Raw genomic sequence first — 18,144 nt, forward strand, 5'->3', positions numbered from 1 at the left:
GGTCACTTTTTTTTTTTTCTTTTTCCTTCAGATGTGAACTTTCTAGAACAAAGGCCCAGTCAAGAACAGTACTGGTTTCCCAGTTTCCATTGGGGTAAAATGGAATGCTCTTCTTTAAGAAGAACAAACCCACAAGAACATAAGCAAAAGAATCCCCCAAAGCCATACTGTATGCAGTGAAACAATGTTCAGTGGTTCCATCCAGGTGATTTCTCTTAGTTGTCTGCACTCTAAGAAAAGATCCTGCACTCTAAGAAAAGATCCTTTACAAACATTCATGTCTTTAACCTCTCCAAGACTGAACTTCCATTTTGCTGTTTGTTTCTGGGTGCTTTGCTAATCTGCCTAAAAATCTGAAGAAAAAGCCAGCAGAGAAGTTAAAAGATGCAGTTCTTAGCTCTTTATGGTACAGAAAAACAACTGAATGATCAAAAGAATTAGCTAATTATGTTCATGTGGGTATAGAGGGAAACCCGTGGGGCTGACACACATCCAGGGCAGTGCCCGTGGGAGAACACTACCACATCAGCGCTATGCTGAGGTATGATCAGGGTAAAGCCGTGAGCAGAATCACAGTCTCTGGAACAGGGAGATAAAGCCTCTGGAAACTACTGCTCTCTCCTGCCGTGAGCTACTTTTGAAGGTTATCCACAGTCTGGTTTTTAATACACAGACGTAGAAGTGAAACATGTCCTGTGGCCCCTGCCACACACATATTTCAGTAAAGTGGTCAGGAAGGCTGACCACCCCTTCACTAAGGACTCAGAGTCTTTGGATTCTCACACCGTAACCCCAAGTTTATGAAAACCCTCAGTAAAGCCGTGGCCAATTTACAATGGTCTAAAGGAACAGCGTATTGCATCCTTGTCTCAGCAGGTCACCATTAACCAAGAACCAGGCTATTGTGGTTTTTGCCACTATATGCCTGCTGTAAATCAAATTTCTGAGATGAGGTTTTGTCTCTCTTGCCATCTCTTCCCCTAGCATTGAATTGGTTGTCCTCCAATTACCTCATTCTCACTTCAGTGTGCTCAAGCCAAGCTTCAGTCTCATTGTTGTCTCTCTCCATCATACTTCACATATGAGTCTACCTACGGATGAATACAAGTCAATTTTTCCATTTTCTTAATGAGAAGGATATGATATTCTTAAGGAATTAGGCAGAAGCTCTTTATTAATTTAGGTAATTGTCATGATTTTGTTATTTTGGAGAATAAATATTTATCCTCATTGGATGGCTGGAACAGATCCTCTTCCAGATACATCCAGCCTCACTACAGAGGTATGTCCCAACTCCATTATTGCTGTATATGTTCATTTCTTTATAACCTAAACTGTTCATAACAAACACAGAACACAAATCAACTCCCAAGTCCATTCTCAAAATAGGTCTTAGAAATAGTGATGCTCATCAAAAGAAATACTTTAATTGGGCCTATATCAACAAGGCATCCTCCAGCAATTAAAACCACTACATGTTTTCCTCTGATTCTAAAGCTAGTACTGACTCATGCTGCTAAAGCTGGTCCCATGTTTCATCTCATCTAGAAAAAGAATTAATGTAGCTGGCTTCTTGAGGCATGTCACATGCATACTTACTCCACTACCAGTGTGCCTAAACTCTATCCACACTGCCCCAAAGTTTCTCATCTTGTACACGCTAAACACATCTGTCCTGTTGCACAGAGAGCATCCAAAACTATTGTTACACCACATAAAAGGATAGAAGCTCATAAATATCATAAATATGTCAGAGTCAGTCATTCACATGTCCCCTACTCCAAAGGCTCATGGAATGAAAGTGAGTTCTTGTATCCCACATGAATCTGAGCTGCCACTTCATATTGCTGGAAATCTGGAGGTTCTACCTGTGGGGTCATGCAGACAGGACTGCTGCCCAGAGCACTGTGCACAGACCATTCCTTCAAAGGAGCTTGTTCACCATCTTAAAGTTCCCAGGTAGTCTCATGGGAAACTATGGTGTCTGCTATAGTCCGTTATAGGGAACTGGTTCTGTTTTTGGGGAAGGATGCACTTGCAAAAGGACTAGGTTGTTGGGGCATTGACGGCTTTTTTGGGTTTGCCCCTCTTGCCAGCTCTTACATATAAAACCCTGACTGTATCCTACATGGAGGTCTTGAGCAGGCAGTCAGCTTCAACTTCTTCAACTGGCTTTGGCATTATCCATGCCATTCATGGTCTGTTCTACTTGCCTATACTCCCAGCAGTCATTACTTGAAAGTAATAGAACAGTTTTGTTACATTTCTACTCTTACTTAAACGTGAGCTCCTTTTAAGATAGAAGTAGCTCCTCTCAAACAATGCAGCTAAGGACAGGCAACAGGACTTTTAAAAACCCTTACGGAAGACAAGGAGACCATAGAATTATAGAATCATGGAATGTCTCGAGTTGGAAGGGACCCACAAGGATCATCAAGTCCAACTCCTGTCTGTGCATATGACAACTCCACGGTTCACACCATGTGTCTGAAGGCATTGTCAGAAACATTTCTAGTCAGAATCCTACTTGTCATTAATTCCTGGCTTTTCCATTCTATAGAGTGCTGTACATATGTAGTGCTGAAGCAAAAGGTACATCTTATTTTTGCTCAGTGCCATCAAGTACGGTAGTTGTACCAGAAGATTTCTATTCAGTTCTGCATTAGCAGCAGACTGACCTACACAGTAATACTTAAACTGGGTCAGGAACCACACATTATTAACGCTGAAGTAGCTGTTATCCATAATTATAGGTCTTTTGAGCTTGCAAGCCCATTTCAGTTGTTTTTCAAGATTTCTGGAAGACTTTTCACCAGTTAAACTAAGTAGTCAAAATAACGGTACATTTCTGTATTCCACGTGTCTGTTTTTTGTCAGTGTATTTGCACGCATTTAGTTTTCCAGGACACAGTGATTCTGCAAAACTGACCAATCTATTAAAGCAGCAGAAGCTACAGATGAGCCAAATCCCTACAGAAGTGAAGACCTGAGAGAGAAAGAAAAGAACAAAGACACTAAAAAAATGCAGTGACGTAGCCAATTAGTCTTACATATTTTGTGTTATTTTAATTTAATCTTCTTAATTATTTTTGCAAGAATGCTTGAACTTCTTGGGCAGGAGGAAGAAGAGGGGAAAAGCAAGCCTCCTGGGTTTGAAGTAGAAGGTCTGTGCAACGATTAATTCTCTAGAAATGTCCCTCTGCAAAACAACACAGAAAGCTGCTAAACTGTCCCCTTGGGAAGATGTAGCACTCCCAAAGCAGGTGATCAAGGTACTTCTGCTATAGCTTTTTAGTTGCAATGTTCCTACCGGCACAGCTCCGTTATTGGGCTTCCACCCTGTCCTGATCTGGTCTGCCCTGCTCTGATGTTTTTAATTTGGAAAGCAATTTCTACATCAGAAACACGGTGAAGAAAGAGGGACATGCCATCAGTCTCCATGGCCCATTTGAACTTAGTACTAGTCTGAACAACACTGACTTGCCAATAGGATTCCCAGAAAGTATGGAGGCTGCTTTATTTTTTAAATTTGCTTGGGAATATATTTCTCAGCTGCTAAACAGGAAACAGTCGGCCCATCCATTAAAATTGCTTTCTCGAGACCAGATTTGAGGTATTTTATGAAGCCTAGCATTAATTAAGCAAGATCAGGAAAGTATCTGGGTTTGAGATCCCACAGATGGGCATATAAAGGACAAACAAAAAAAGTGCTGCAAAAGACAAACATAAACATGCCTGCAAACACAACTGTTCACTCTGCCTTGAATTACAAAACAGCATTTTTCACATGGCTAGAGTCTTAGGTCATAACAAGTGTCAGTGGAGAAGAATTCAGAGAGGCGAGGATGCAATATGCTAGCAACACGTCTGGTAGGACCTGGCTTTGGAAGTAACTTTTCTCAGAGAAAATGCTTTAATAATAAGCAAGTGTATCAGATTTCTGCAAACACACTGTTAAGGTCGGCAGAGCAGCTGGCAGCAAGGCGAGTTCCGTGACCTGCTCCTGAACCCTTCAAACTCATTTCCTGTCAAACATCAGACCCAAGAGGACAAGCAAAAAGCTGTTAAGCTCTTTTCTAGAAGAGTCTGAGATTAGAATTCCAGTAATGGCTCAAATTCCTTTCCAGTTGTCCTGAACTGGCCACTTCCAGCACCAAGGACTGCGATGCCATATGGCAGCACTGTCCTCTGGGGGAAGGAGGAGAGAGCAGGGGTGGAAGGAGGAGTGAGGCCATGGAAAATAGGATCCAGCTTTTCCGACAGCAAACAGGAGAGTCCGATGTGCTATTCATTTAAATAAATTAGAGCTACTTCCGGTAGATCAAAATAGCTGGTGAGAATTGCTTAGCTCGCCCTGGAGAGCAAAGGTAAGCCTGGACGTAATCTGCCTCTGCTGGAGCTCCAGGTCAGGAGCCAAGCAGAAGGCTGTCCCTGCTGACAGCGGCAGGCAGGAGCTGGCACGCACAGCCAGAGCCAGCCAGCCTTTCCCAGCATGCAGAGAGAACGAAAAAGAAAGCATCGCTCTGCTCATTTCAGGTGGTTGGAAGAGAGCTGCTCATTTCCACATCAGCAACTGTGAAAGCACCAAGTGGGCCGATCAGAAGAGGTGTTAAGAGTTGGGTGTTTTTCCAAAGGGAAGCACCCAACAGTCAACATATCCATTCCAGTATATGAAACACGCAACTGCACAAATTTTGCGGAAACAACTCATAAGATCTCAAGCACCACCATTTTAGGTTTTCCTCAGTTTCTGCCCCAAACTGGGTCCAACAGTTCAGAACACTTAAATAAAAAAGCCTAGCAAAGAACATCTACCTGTTTGCTTCTGCATGGAGGCTTCCCAGTTCTCCTGCCCCAGCTCTTCAACAGAGTCCAAGTTCACGAGTTAAAGCATCAGACCAAACTTCTCAAATCTTCCTTGGGTTTATTTGGCAAGATCGTTCTGGAGCCAAATGCTTCCATTGTGTACCGTATCTATGGACAGAAAGGTATAGTACAACACCAGGACAGATCCCCTTTCATTCCATTTTAAGAAATTTCAAGTATTTTTCTTTTTTCTTTTTTAAATTTTATTAAGCTTACCCTGCTATCATCAACCTTCTTGTCAGCACCACCATCTTCATGACAAGGAAAACAAAATTGTGATGACATTTTGGTTTTCTGCCTTTCACAGTTAAGAGACAGTATGGATTTGAAAACAAATCCGACAAACTTTAATTTATTGTATCTGATTAGCTATCTTCAATTTCACCTTTCCCATTATACTGTTATAAGCAAAACAACATATCTAAATATATAACAGACTATTTGTACTAAGATGTAAATCCAATAATAAAGAAAAATGTTAAGGAAAACAAGAGAAGTAAACTTGCAGCAAATTAATCAAAACATTTGCTTTCAATGTGGATGAAAATAAGAATAAATCATTATGGACAGATGCTTGTGATTTTGTTTTTGTTTCTCTATTATTCTGTCTATTATTGGCCAGAGGCTTATATTCATGTCTGGAAATGAGCAAACTTCCTATAAAAAGCACTTCGACAGCAGGTGTATAAACTGAACAAGTTTTGCCATCAACAAAAAGTTAATATTTGGCAGGATTTTTGGATTCTGGGTCTGTTTCCTCTAGTCAGTTCATTAATATAAAGTTTAAGTGCCTTCCTTTCCTAACCCAGAAATAGCAAACAAACTCTCCCCTTTCCCCCCAAATAACACAGCTCCTAATGACCGGTTTGTGTCCCAGAGACTCCATTGCTGCACACAAATCACAAGGGCCACCACACGATCCTTCATGTCAAAAATGCTGGAGAATGCTTTAGTGGGATTAGATGTATTTTCCAGATTTACTGCTGGAAATCCTGGGAAGCCTAGGGACAAACAGACAAGCTAACATTTTAGTTCAGCTTAGTGACTCTTTGAATTGGCCAGTACAGCTGCTGGCTGAGCAATGACTGACCTGCAGCCAGCACGTAAGAATGCAGGGCTAAACAAAGAACAAATAAACAAGAAAAATGCCACCCCCAGAGTACAAGGCTTCAGCTCCTCCAGCAAACCACAGTGTAACAAGGAGATCAGTTCCCTCATCAAGGGCACAGCCAGACTGTACTTTGTGCTCACCATGACTTGGGCCTGTTACCTCGGGAAAGGCTGCAAGGCGTGTGCCGGAACACCCTGAGTATTCAAGGATGTATAGAAAACCAGGACTGCTTTCCCCCACAGGCTTCCTTTCTTGAAAGCAAGTGGTCTGTTTCAGGAATCAAGGTGGGATTCACACATATTAACACCAATCTGATGAAGAACTACAGTCAGTAACAGTGAACTTCAAGAGGCTCCAACTGGACACCTGTTTCCACAGTATTTATTATAGGGCTTACAACTTGTATCTGCTCTTTGCAAACATTTGGGTCTGAATTCACAGCTCCCTTAAAGCCCTAGACATGTTCAGGAGTAGCGCTGAACTTTGAAAAAGAGACTGGATCCAAGTGAGGCACATTTCTAACATTCATGGGAATGAAGTCAGGTAAAGGCAGTTGTGATGTCTCTTGAACAGAGAAAAAAAATTACAAGTTTTTACCTATCAGACTAGTATGAAGAAATGGACAAGGACAGAGATTTATAACTAAGTCCTTTAGAATATACAGAGGCCTAGGACTCAAAACAAAAACAAGTTTTTATTTCGCCTATATAAATCATTTTGTAGCAACCAAATCAAAAACTATCTTGACAGTGCCAGGTCTTACTGACCTCAGTTCAGGACAGCAGTAAATACACGTCTGCCCTAATGAAGTTCCATTTGAGTTAACAAATAAAGACATACTTACTGCTGTTTTGAACAAGAACATTTGCATTTCTATCTATTCTTAAAATTAGGGCCCAGTGGAGAGCTAAAAACAATTCCAAATTCATAAATAAATCAGAGCAGAAGAACACATGCTTCCCTGTGCTGATAATGCTCAAGGCATTTTTGTTCAATAAACTGCAGGATGCTATCTGAGGTTTACCCTTGAGGAAAGATACCAGAATTAAACTAAAAGTAAACTCTGTATTACAGGTTGCAGTAGTGAATGTTCTTGAAAAACACCACGTGAGCCATTCAGGACTTTCTGAAAGGAAATTTGTAGGTAGCTTATATAAGTTTCTGTCCTACAAATTCAAGGCCATTTTTGCATCTGAGAAATATATCAGAATACTGGTTTCATTATGCAGCATAGTCCCCTAGTCAGGAAAAAAAGGATGTCAGTAACTTACTGTTATGCTGTTGAAACCACAAGAAATGAAAGAGGATCCTTCCCTCTGATGACACCAGTGCTACCTGCAGAACGTTATGCCCTGCCACCTCCCTTTGCCTTGTTTTTTCTAGGGGCAGAGAGGAAATGAAAGAGGATGTCTTACAGATGTTTATGACAGAAGATGATGGAACTTTATCATGCCATCTATAAAATGTACATAAGAGCTTGGTGCTTTAACACATACTACAGTACCAATTCAGGTGTGAACTAGTAGGGCTCATATCCACTAGGAATATCCTGTTTGTTTTTTATGTCAGCAGAGGAGGCATAGCTGGGGGAGAAAAAAAACACAACCAAACAAAATGCAACAAAAACCAAACCAAACAACACCACCCTCACGCCCCCACCTCATTTATATACCTTGTGGACCCTTCCTACTGCATCATCCTTCACAGAGATGATGGCAGCTGACATACTTTGGCTCTAACAGTATTTATAACAAACATGGCTTTTTTCCTGGATAAGAATTAGCTGCTTTGTGCACAACAAATGCAAAACTCTCTACAATGAACAGAGCCTCAGACCCTCCAGAGGCAATGTTTTTAACTTTATCAAAGCCAGAGTTAAAAGGAAGATGTGCTGTTTCTAAATAATGGATATTCAAAAGGAAAAAATGTCAATTAAATAAATGCTTCTGGCATGCAGAGCACAGATGTCAAAGACACAGAAGCATTTTTGTGGTGTCTCAACATAGCAAAGTTATCTGTGATACCTTGTAAGGACAGACTAGAGGTCTTAAGCAGGACCCTAGGACTAACCAATATAAAGCCATGTCCAAATACAGAGCAACGCAGGTTATGCATTGCAAACCATAGGAAACACAATGTAAATAATTTTTCAATGCAAACCATATGAAAAATCTCCATCTGAAGGGTTTGAGGTAGAGAAATACTGGCAAAACTGAGTTTGAAATTATTGCGTGTCTTGCTCCCGCAATAAAAATGTCATTGGCAACCAAGCTAGAACAGCACACACGTCACATCGCATAGCCTGTCAAACTTACGTAAATACTAACTAGCTTCATAAAATATTTGGAATGCTGAATTTCTTCACCATAAAATGGTGTAAGTTACATCACCTGGCTTCACTAGAGTTTGGCTTGAACCAGAACAGCAGACCTGAATTTATCTGTGCTTTTAAAGAATTTCTTGGATCCAAACTGCTCAGCTGGTCTGTAACTTGACAGGAGGGATCCATCTGCACTGAATCATGACACAAGGGAATGTTTCTGAGTTGTGTTATCCAGGTGGACACCTCACAGCACAGAACTTCAGGAGAGCGAGCGTAGCCCTGCTTAAGTTCTTCTTTAGCTATAAATAATTGTGCTTACTCTAAGAGTCTGTACTAGAACCAAAGAGCTTCCCTGTACTGAACATCACTTCAAGAACAGGTTCTGATCCTACGCACTGGGCCAACCTCCATTTTCTATTACTACAGCTGTCCATCTTAAAATTTTCAGTGACACTGAGCGCAATGTTAACATTCTATGGTACTTTTCCTGGGAAATCAACACACTCGATGTCTCCTTGAAGTGTTTGTGCACTCATGCACAGCTTGAGTAACACAGAGGTAGAATTAGAGGTCTGCAGGCAGCTGCAGGGCCACAATCTCATTGGCATGAGGGAGAGATGGTGGGATAGCTCACAGAACCGGAGTTCTGTGATGGATGGATACAGGCCCTTTAGGGATGACGGGTCAGGAAGGTGAAGAGGGGGAGTTGCCCTTTGTATAAGAGAAGAGCGAGAGTGCACCCACCTCTGGCAGACAAGGACACTGTCTGCCCAGCCTCAGAGAGGGACCCCACGCTTCCCCAGTTCTATGGACCTGCAGCCTCCCCCTGGGCACTTTGCCTTGAGTCAAGGCCTCTGCTGATCCAGGGCCAATTGCTCATTATACACAGTAATGAATTTTATATACCTCATACCATCAAATGTTAACCTGAGATCTAGGAATGTATGTTTCACTTATAAATAGTTCCAGAGATAACCAGGAAAAATTCTATAGCCTACATTATAAATTATTACTCTACACTGGCTTATTTTGAGCTATGTCCCTGTAAGTAAAAGTTGAAGGATTGAGTCAATTTAGCACAGTAAACATAACCCACCTGAGCAAGATCTGGCAGTCACTCCTCTGGCTGTGCACTCAGATTGCTAAATACTTTGACATAAAGGCTCTGTATGTATTTTACAGATAACCAGAACACGCCACATATGAAGCACTAACTAGTTTCTATAGTTGCTGCATTAGTGAAGAGTTGCAATCAAACTAGCTGACTCTACAAGAAAAGAGTTCCTGCCATCATATATTCATTTTGATTATGACTCGTAACAAATGCTGTCTCAAAATTTCTTTTGTGAAATCATAAATCCACAGAATAAAAAACAATTTATGGTGTCACTTGCAAACCCAGCTGAAGTTTCTCTTCAACCTATGGTTATTAGCATGTATTATTTTTGTTCTTTTCCAAAACAAAGTATTTTGGATATTATGATGGTAAATCAAGAGAGGACAGAAACCTGGTTCCAAAGTATGTTGCTAAAAGGAAAGCAACTTTAATAACAGCAAGTATTGGCTTCCATGTGACCCAAGCTCAAATTCAATTTAACAGATACGATAACCTTCATGAGGGATGAAATCTCTGCTTTGCTGATCTCAGGGTGAGCTTTGCCAAAGACTTAAGCAGGCCATAATTTCACTCCCTCCACAAGAATTCAGGAACAAGAGTGAAAAACCAAAGGAACTAAAAATAGCCCTTTTCCTTGTCTCACATATATGACAGCTGTTCAGCTGCACATTTTCCTGGATTTTGCTACCTATGACAGCAAAGAAACAGACCTGTCAAGCGATGTGCCAAGAAAACAGAGAACTCCAAATATTTTTATTGTTGACAATACTATTCAGGAAGTTAGTTATAAGTCAAACTAAGTACTATAATATCCAATATATGCTGTTTGTATTCATGTAATCACAAAAAAATGCACTGGTTGGCTACAATATCACTTAAGAGCAGAGAAACTGATCCCTTCTGAGAGTCAGCTAAATCCAAAAGCACCGTGATAAAGCAAAGAAAGATCCACCTCGTTTAAGATTGTGGGCTTGTCTGAAGTTATGGCTACAACCATTAAAATACAGTAGCTGAGAGATCTTTAAAAAGTGGTTTAACATGATGTACTCATCCCATTGCAGAGAGAAAGAAGAACTGCAGGCTTCATCCTACTCCATGTCTCCCAAACAGCCACCTATATAGAATTCACCTGCAGCATTCACCTGCAACCTATAGGGAAGTTCTTCAATTAGCCACATACTAAGTCATACAATTGTTTCAGTATGAACTGTTTGGATGAGCAACAACATGGAAAAAGATACTGCCTTAACTGACACGTCATACACCTGTCAATGACATACGTAACGCACAAAATGAAAAGCATGCAGGTATCCTACTCCCATGATCGGAACAGAGAGGAACGTTCTATCCCTTCTTCTGAGCACAGCAGATTTTTTGTTCATAACAGTAAGGGAATTTTAAAAAATAAACATTTTCTAAGATGAAAGAAGCATGAACATTTTTCAGATAGAACATAAGACATGGTTAACAACAGGAAAATGCAGAGTACCTATCAGTGCTTTACAACACACTGTAATGCAAAATGAATCAGGAATACTTGGTTGGGAGATGGAAATGCTTGCATCTGTGAACAGTCAGTCTGACTCCAGTGCCTCATACAGCAATTACTTACACATGCTTTTTAAGCAAATTACAACATCAAAATATTCTCCATCACATTAACACAATGTCCAAACTTTATTTTATTCTATACTACTTCAACACGTTCAGCATATGTGCAGATCTGGTATTTTATTTTTCTGTGGAAGAACTCCACTGACATGATGAGGCTCAGAGGTATTTCTGATCTACAATAAATCCTTTAGAGAGTTGGGACTGGATACAGAAAAGCTCTGTTGTAATGTAGAAAATAGATGCTGAAGGTAGGTTAGCTGTACTTATTTTCTCCAATTTGTGTAATGTTTATTTGCTTATTCTGAAGCACTTTTTTTCCACAGAGGCACATATGGAACCAAAATGTGTAATAACATAGTAAACAACAGCTGCAGCCACCTTTTGCCTTGCTTCTATTTCTATAGTATATCAGCAGTTTCTGCAAAGCTCTAGGTGTTATTATTTAAAGGAAGGGAAAAAACCTTTGAATTTACCTCAAAGTTGATAGAGATCAGGTCAAGCAGGATGCAATATCCACACGGTTCTTTAACAACTCTGCATGAAAGGTCTTGTGAGAGAGCATTGCAACACATTTCAAACACTAACCACCAAATCAAGCAGCTGGTCTTTGAACAGCTATTTGAATACTAAGTAGAAACTTCCCTTCTCAGGGCCAAATTCCTCGCTTGGATCACAGCATTTGAGCCTTATACCCCATACTTCAGAGCTCCCTATGCAGCAAGCTGAAGGGGACATGCTGAATGGAACACAAGAAAACTACTAGGGAGCTCCTTCATTTCAGGTAGTAGGTCCTTTAACACAAAAAAGCATCTGTGAGGATCTTCTCAATACAGGCTTCAGACAAACCATCCAGTATAGAACATACTCTCAAGCACAGCAACACCATATTCCCAAATTACCATGCTGAGAGACTGCTGCATACTAAAGTTGCTATTACTGTTCAAATGCCTTTCATGTTTTAAGAGTTTCTAGAGAACAATAATTATTGGAATTACACTATCATAACAAAACTTCCAACAGCTCCCTCCAAACTCTGTACACTTCCTGCTTACCTTTTGGAACTTCCTTGGGCAAAATTACATTTAGAGCACTGGGTTATACCCCACACGCTCCAGCAGCATGGCAGCTTCTGCTTCCTTCTCAGCCCAGGTGCAGCGGGGAAACTCCTGCAAGCGGGAGCCCTTGCTGTGATGGGGAAGGTCCTCCCCAGCCTCAGCTCCTAACCCACACAGAACCCTGCTCATTCCCATTCAGCAGCTCCTAACACCACCCGGTGCCACCCGGCTGTGCAGTTACTGGGCCTTGCCCCAAGGGTCACAGTCCCCAAGCAGGTCTCCAGCCTCACACCTAGCTGAGGAGAGCCTGGGGATGAGTTTCTTCCCCACTCACCCCCCAAAAAAAGGAGTTCTCCTGGCAGGTGAGCCCTCGCCTACAGCCTCACCTTTTCTGCAGGTAAATCCACCACCTTTCATCTGTGCAGGCAGGAACAAAGGCAGAATCATGGGCACAGCCATCGCTGCTGCTCCTCTGTGCCCAGCACAGCCCCACCCCAGGGACAGGCACAGGTGCCACCCATCAGGACCTGCTGCCCAGCTGGGCTGTGCACAGGCACACCTGGGCCCCGGAGCCCTTTCTGCTCTGAGAGGGCACCCAGGACAAGCAGGAATAAACCCCGCTTGGCTTGGGCAGTGTGTTTCAGAATGAACATTTGGCATGTTTCTCTTCTACCATGTTTGCATCCTTTTTTAAGGATTTAAGACCTGTGTTTGTGGAGACCATCAGCCTCCTCCTCCCCACAGCTGGCAGGCCCAGGCGCGCTGCCCTGGCTGACCACAGCTCTTGGCAGCTGCGGACACTTTCATACTCATTAACCATTTCCAAACATTTGTGTTGTGTTGCACATTTTCGGTTGTTCCAGGCCACCACCTGAGGGCAACTACTCTGGTACACAAGCTGTCATTTCATCTGTCCAGAATATGGTTCTGGCAAGGGTTTTAATAATCTGTTGTCCTTACGACAATCCTCTTTTCCCTTTCAGAATAACAATGTATTAAGTTAAATAACATCTACTAAAATGGTAAAATTAATGTAAATCACATGTTTTTCTACCTCTGAGTTTGTCCTCAGTCTTTTCCTTCAGAAGAAGAGGTTGCTATGCTCCTGTAACATAACTCAAACACATCAACTGCAGACAAAAATGCAGTCTGCAATTTATGTCCATCCTGGGCTTGAGATTTTTAGTGTTTCATTCTTCTAAGGTCTCTGCTAGCCTGTGCAGTATCAAGCAACATGGCAGCTTTGTTTAAGTTTTGTAGGTAAACAATAATTTCCCATTTTCTCCATTTGCCTGGCTGCCGCTGGCCTGCCAGCTCTACATCAGCTCACTTCTCTGTCCCTCTCCTCATTTAATGCTACCTTGTGTAGCAAGGCAAGGGCTAGCAGTTTTGGGATCTATAATACTTCATACTTTTCTTATTATGCATGTACTGTATTTGTACATGCCCTCTCATAACGGCCTGGATTTTGTATTTTACACAGAAATTAGGATATCACTCCTAATTTACTAAAAAAAGTATTTAATACCATATTACCATTTACTTTTTTAATTCATCAGTGAATAATTCAGATGTTGGCCAATATGAGGGTTTGTTTCCTAAGTACACATCTCACTTTGTAACTATTATCCATGTTTGTTCTTGAAAAAGGACTTCAGATTTCTCTCTCCTCTCCCATTCTCTTCAAGCCTTGCAAACCAGAGTTTGAGAATGATCACTTCTGATTTTGCAAGAAATCCTGCACAGTGTTTTAATTATCATCTTTTTCAAAGGCTGTATGACTATTTCTTCTTAGTGTCTAAGTGCACAGTATCACAATGCTTGTGTCTCTAAAAAGAACAGTTTTACTTAATGCAGTAAAAGCGCAGGTTTGTTTTAACCACATATTAGCAGTCCACCAAAAATGAAGCAGTTGTATTACCTACAAAGTTCCTTTACGAGGAACAAAGGTAATAGTTCTTAGGAACATTACTTTCCTCAGGTATTTATTAGCACCAATGAGTAATATTCAGGCTCACTTTTACTGGTATATCACTTCTATGTTTTGCTTCTGGCAAACAGGCCTGTTTGCTGCTTGGTTTCTGATTGAAAAACATTCAGCTCATGCATCAAAGGAAACTTTAAGTGCGCTCTTTGTGTTTCAAACTGCTAGGAATTCTCTCATTCTTACAGGAAGTAACAATATTAATGATATAATGGCTTAAAATAATATTAGGAATAATCACCCTAGTAATAGGACGCAGCATTGTCAGCCCACTAGTCCACTTTGCTTTCTGTGCTCTGACAGTAGCTCATGCTCAGTTACACAGAAGAAAGCACAAGAAAACTTATAACCAAATTGTTTTGGTTAAAGCAACAAACATTAAGCAAAGACATCCATATTCTACTATATGGATAAAATTCTATATTATTAATTATTCCACATTAGATAATATCCATATTACAGATAAGTATGTTACATCATGGAAAGAATGGCCCAAATTTGGAAATTAAAGTAGAGACTTGACAGTACATCCTTTGTACCCATCTCCAGCAGCTGATAATAATTTGGCTAAGTCTGCATTTGATAAACAAAGCTGTGATGTTCTTCTGGGAATACACTTATAGTAATATTAGCAATGGTATTTTCAATGACCGGAGTTCAGCATACTTGATGTTGGCTTCGCGTTAACCTCTTTCCTCAATGCTGTTAAATTTAATTCCAAGGAGCGATAATCACATGTCAAATGCTGAGAGTGTCTGAAATCCAAGCTCAGATCCAGTTTTACGAACTGGCCCCTTATCCCTTACAGCAGAACAAATTCAATCACGAACCCTGCTCCCCTGCCCCCCCCAATTCTGAAATAAGATGTACAACCTGAATTAGCCACTAGTTTCAGCGCACTTTGATAAACAAAGACTTATTTGGCTTTAAATACAGCACAGCACCTGCAAGTATTTTAGGCACCTCTAGGGAACAAGTTCACTCTGATCACCTTTGCTTCTCTAAAATTTATCATCTAAATTTAGAGATGATCAGACAAGTAAAGGTCAAAACCACAAAACCGGGAGTGAAGCAAGTACAGGGGTAGATTTTGGTAAACAGAATGCAACTGCTCAGGGAAAGCAAAGGAGATCAGAAGGTCTTCCTTTGCTGCTGGAGGTGGGAGTGTATGGGATCCAGTTCCATGGCCTGTTTACCTGGAGTTCTTCCCATTTGCAGTATGAGCTTTCCTACACTCCATTCTGTCACGGATACCCGTCTTTCTTCTTTCTAATTCTTTGGTCACCTGTCCAATAGATGAATATGCACTAGAGCTGCTGACACGTGTTGTTCTGGTCTCTGCTTTACACTGGCATCAACTCATTGGTATGTTGGGCACTAACCACCAGCCAGGCCTTGCTGCTCCCCTGCATCTCTCTCCTTTTTGATGTCCACAGCCTTCATAAGCTCTGCTCATCCTGGCTTGGTGGGAACATACATACAAAGGTTAATCTAAAATCCTAACAACTTCTAATATATACCAATGAGAGCAGTAATACAGTCACTTGTAGTCTCAAGTGTCACTGACAGCCTTACTACACTTTCATGTAACTCAGACTGATAATGAAAATTAATAGAAATCAATGGGCTGGAATCCCCAGATAAACTGAAGGATTTCTGTTGGTTTTGGTTGCACATACTCATTTCTCAAATAAAGTTATTAAGTTGTCTTGAGATACCATCATCAAATAAGGAAAGCTGTCCTTAAGTATTATATAAATTTGAAACAATTTATATATGCATAATGTTTCACTGTGAAATGGGGAACAGGTCTGAGAAAATAAAAAGTTAAAAAGTTGCACAGAACTGTATTTTCAGGAAATATTTGAATATCATAAAGCAACATGCATGATGTAGGATGTGGAGAAATATTTTTAAACTGAGGCCTTTCTGACAACAGCTAAAAAAGTTTGTGGTAGTCCATAGCAAGTTGCTAGGGTATACATGACCTTATTGACAGCAATATTTACTTTTGAAAGCAAAAATGGAAAATCTGCTCACATGATAAAAATGTGTGCAGTATTCTTTGAACTAAAAGACATTTGGTATAATAGGAAATAGCTACATGTTTGTTTTTTATTCCTAGGCTGAGAACTTGTCACATGTGTCACTGTGTAGTCAGCTGTGTGGTTTTAACAACTGAAACAATAATTGATAAAAATGACTTTATCTTAAAAATTATTTTCTCTAACAAAATTTGTGTCATTAAAGAGACAAAGTCTCAGAAGACTATTTCTGCAGGAAGAACAGGATACAAAGCTTAGATATTCTAGGGTTAAAAACCACATACGATTGCTGGAGCAACAGTATGATACTTTCCAAGATTGTAATATGACCTATAGCCTGTCCTGACACCACTAATGTATAAAACACACACAGTGGTCAATGACACGATTCTACATACCATAACTAACTCCTCAATTTATTCCTGGCTCTGGTGCATTATCACTTGATGGGATATTTTCCAGGTTTTCAGGCATTGCTACATACTCATACCAGAAAATGAGACTCACTGCAAACTTTCCTTTGAGTCAGGAGCCTGAAGTAGAAGAAGCAAAGTTTAGACTTTTTTTTTTTTTTTTTTTCCCAGAAAACAGCTCTAAAGATGAAGAAAACAAGTTGCTTTGAGTAAAGTAAGAAAAGCAGAAGAGATTTTTGAACTTTATTTCATTTCACTATAATGCAAATACATGAAATACTGACACTAATTCAGGAGACGCTAGGGCAAGCTGAAAATTTTAAAAAGGTCTTTGAAAATATGAAAAGAATATCCACATACATCCCCAAGAAATGGGCTGTCCAATTTAATCAAAATTCAATAGCAATTGCATCTCCAACTCTTTTTTTTTTTTTTTTAATTCCAATCCTAAATCATTTTCCTGCACAAAACATTACAAATATTTGAATGTGTTATACTAAACCATGTTTTTTATTTTAAAATATCAGCATAAGTATTTGCTTCAACTATTGCATTAAAATATTTGCCAGTGATAATCTGAGCACAGCAGAAATTAAAATGAAACTTTAAACTACTGCAATGGCACAAAACCAATGCAACATATGCAAAACCTGAACATGTAAGTATTTAAACATGAGTGCTTTCACCTGTACTATAGCTTCTTATATTGAGCTCAATTCATAATGCTACACAATTTTGTGAAGTTATTGTTTTGAACTTACTGGAGATCTTGATATGAATATAATTTCTAACTCACTGGCACTACTAATGAAGATGGTTCACAGCCAGTGTAGCCTGGGACAGCCGTCAGTGCTGTCAGTGTGACACCTGCTTCTTGAGTTTCCTGATAATTTTTCCTTGTTGAGAAAGTGTTTGCACAGAATACTCTTCCTGGATGTTAAACTCAAAACAGTCTCATCTGTCCATCATTAAACAGGGATGTTGTACCTAGTATAAATTTAGGACAATTAATGGAGACTTCTAACACAAAGGGACACTACAAGTTTTGGAGGTCCTGTTTGGTGACAGGTTGAGTGGGTTTGACATATACAAATCCTTACTGAGTTGAACAGTGAGAGAAATTAATTAACAATGCATTCATTGATTTTTTGACAATACAGACTGATAAATAAGTCATCAATAAATAAATCCTAAGATATACTATGACTATGCCTCAGGTTTTTCTAGGTGGTAGGAGGGACAGGAAGGAGTATCATTCAATACCTGAAACAACTGCTACCTTCATATCTCCTTCCAGGATAATACCGTGGTCCTTTTAGCCTAACTATCTCCATCTTCTATTATTGCCTGTTTTACAGATAAAAGTAGAGGCTCTCTATCAATCTCCTAGAAGACACATAAACAAAACATCTTTATTACCAAGCAGACAATGGGTGACAGCAACAGTAAATTGCCACAATCAAGCAACAATTCCACTTCATAAATGTGCAAATTTTGACATAAAAGCAAAATTTGACGAGAAGGGAAGAACCTTTAATTGTATGACGCGACCTGAAACTGGACACAATGTAGTTTTCCATGGGATGTTGACAACAAGCAATATTTTAGAGAAGCAG

General features: G+C 40.1%; 1 protein-coding gene across 8 annotated transcripts in view; it reads right to left on the reverse strand.

Annotated features, from left to right (window-relative positions):
- Positions 1–11,605, reverse strand: part of LOC309442389 (uncharacterized protein) — a 55,220-nt gene extending 43,615 nt beyond the window's left edge. For 4 of the 8 annotated variants that reach the window (XM_082058213.1, XM_082058208.1, XM_082058216.1 and 1 more), the window contains exon 1: positions 11,505–11,605. The gene's annotated coding sequence lies outside the window, so the exon portion shown is untranslated. Of the gene's footprint in view, positions 1–4,815; positions 4,910–7,248; positions 7,347–11,504 lie in introns of those variants that run through there. The other 4 variants (XM_082058215.1, XM_082058210.1, XM_082058214.1 and 1 more) reach the window with 3 other exon arrangements.
- Between the last annotated feature and the right edge of the window lie 6,539 nt (positions 11,606–18,144).

The sequence above is a fragment of the Streptopelia decaocto genome (assembly GCF_964273445.1).
Source record: "Streptopelia decaocto genome assembly, chromosome: 7".
NCBI classification, from domain to species: domain Eukaryota; kingdom Metazoa; phylum Chordata; class Aves; order Columbiformes; family Columbidae; genus Streptopelia; species Streptopelia decaocto.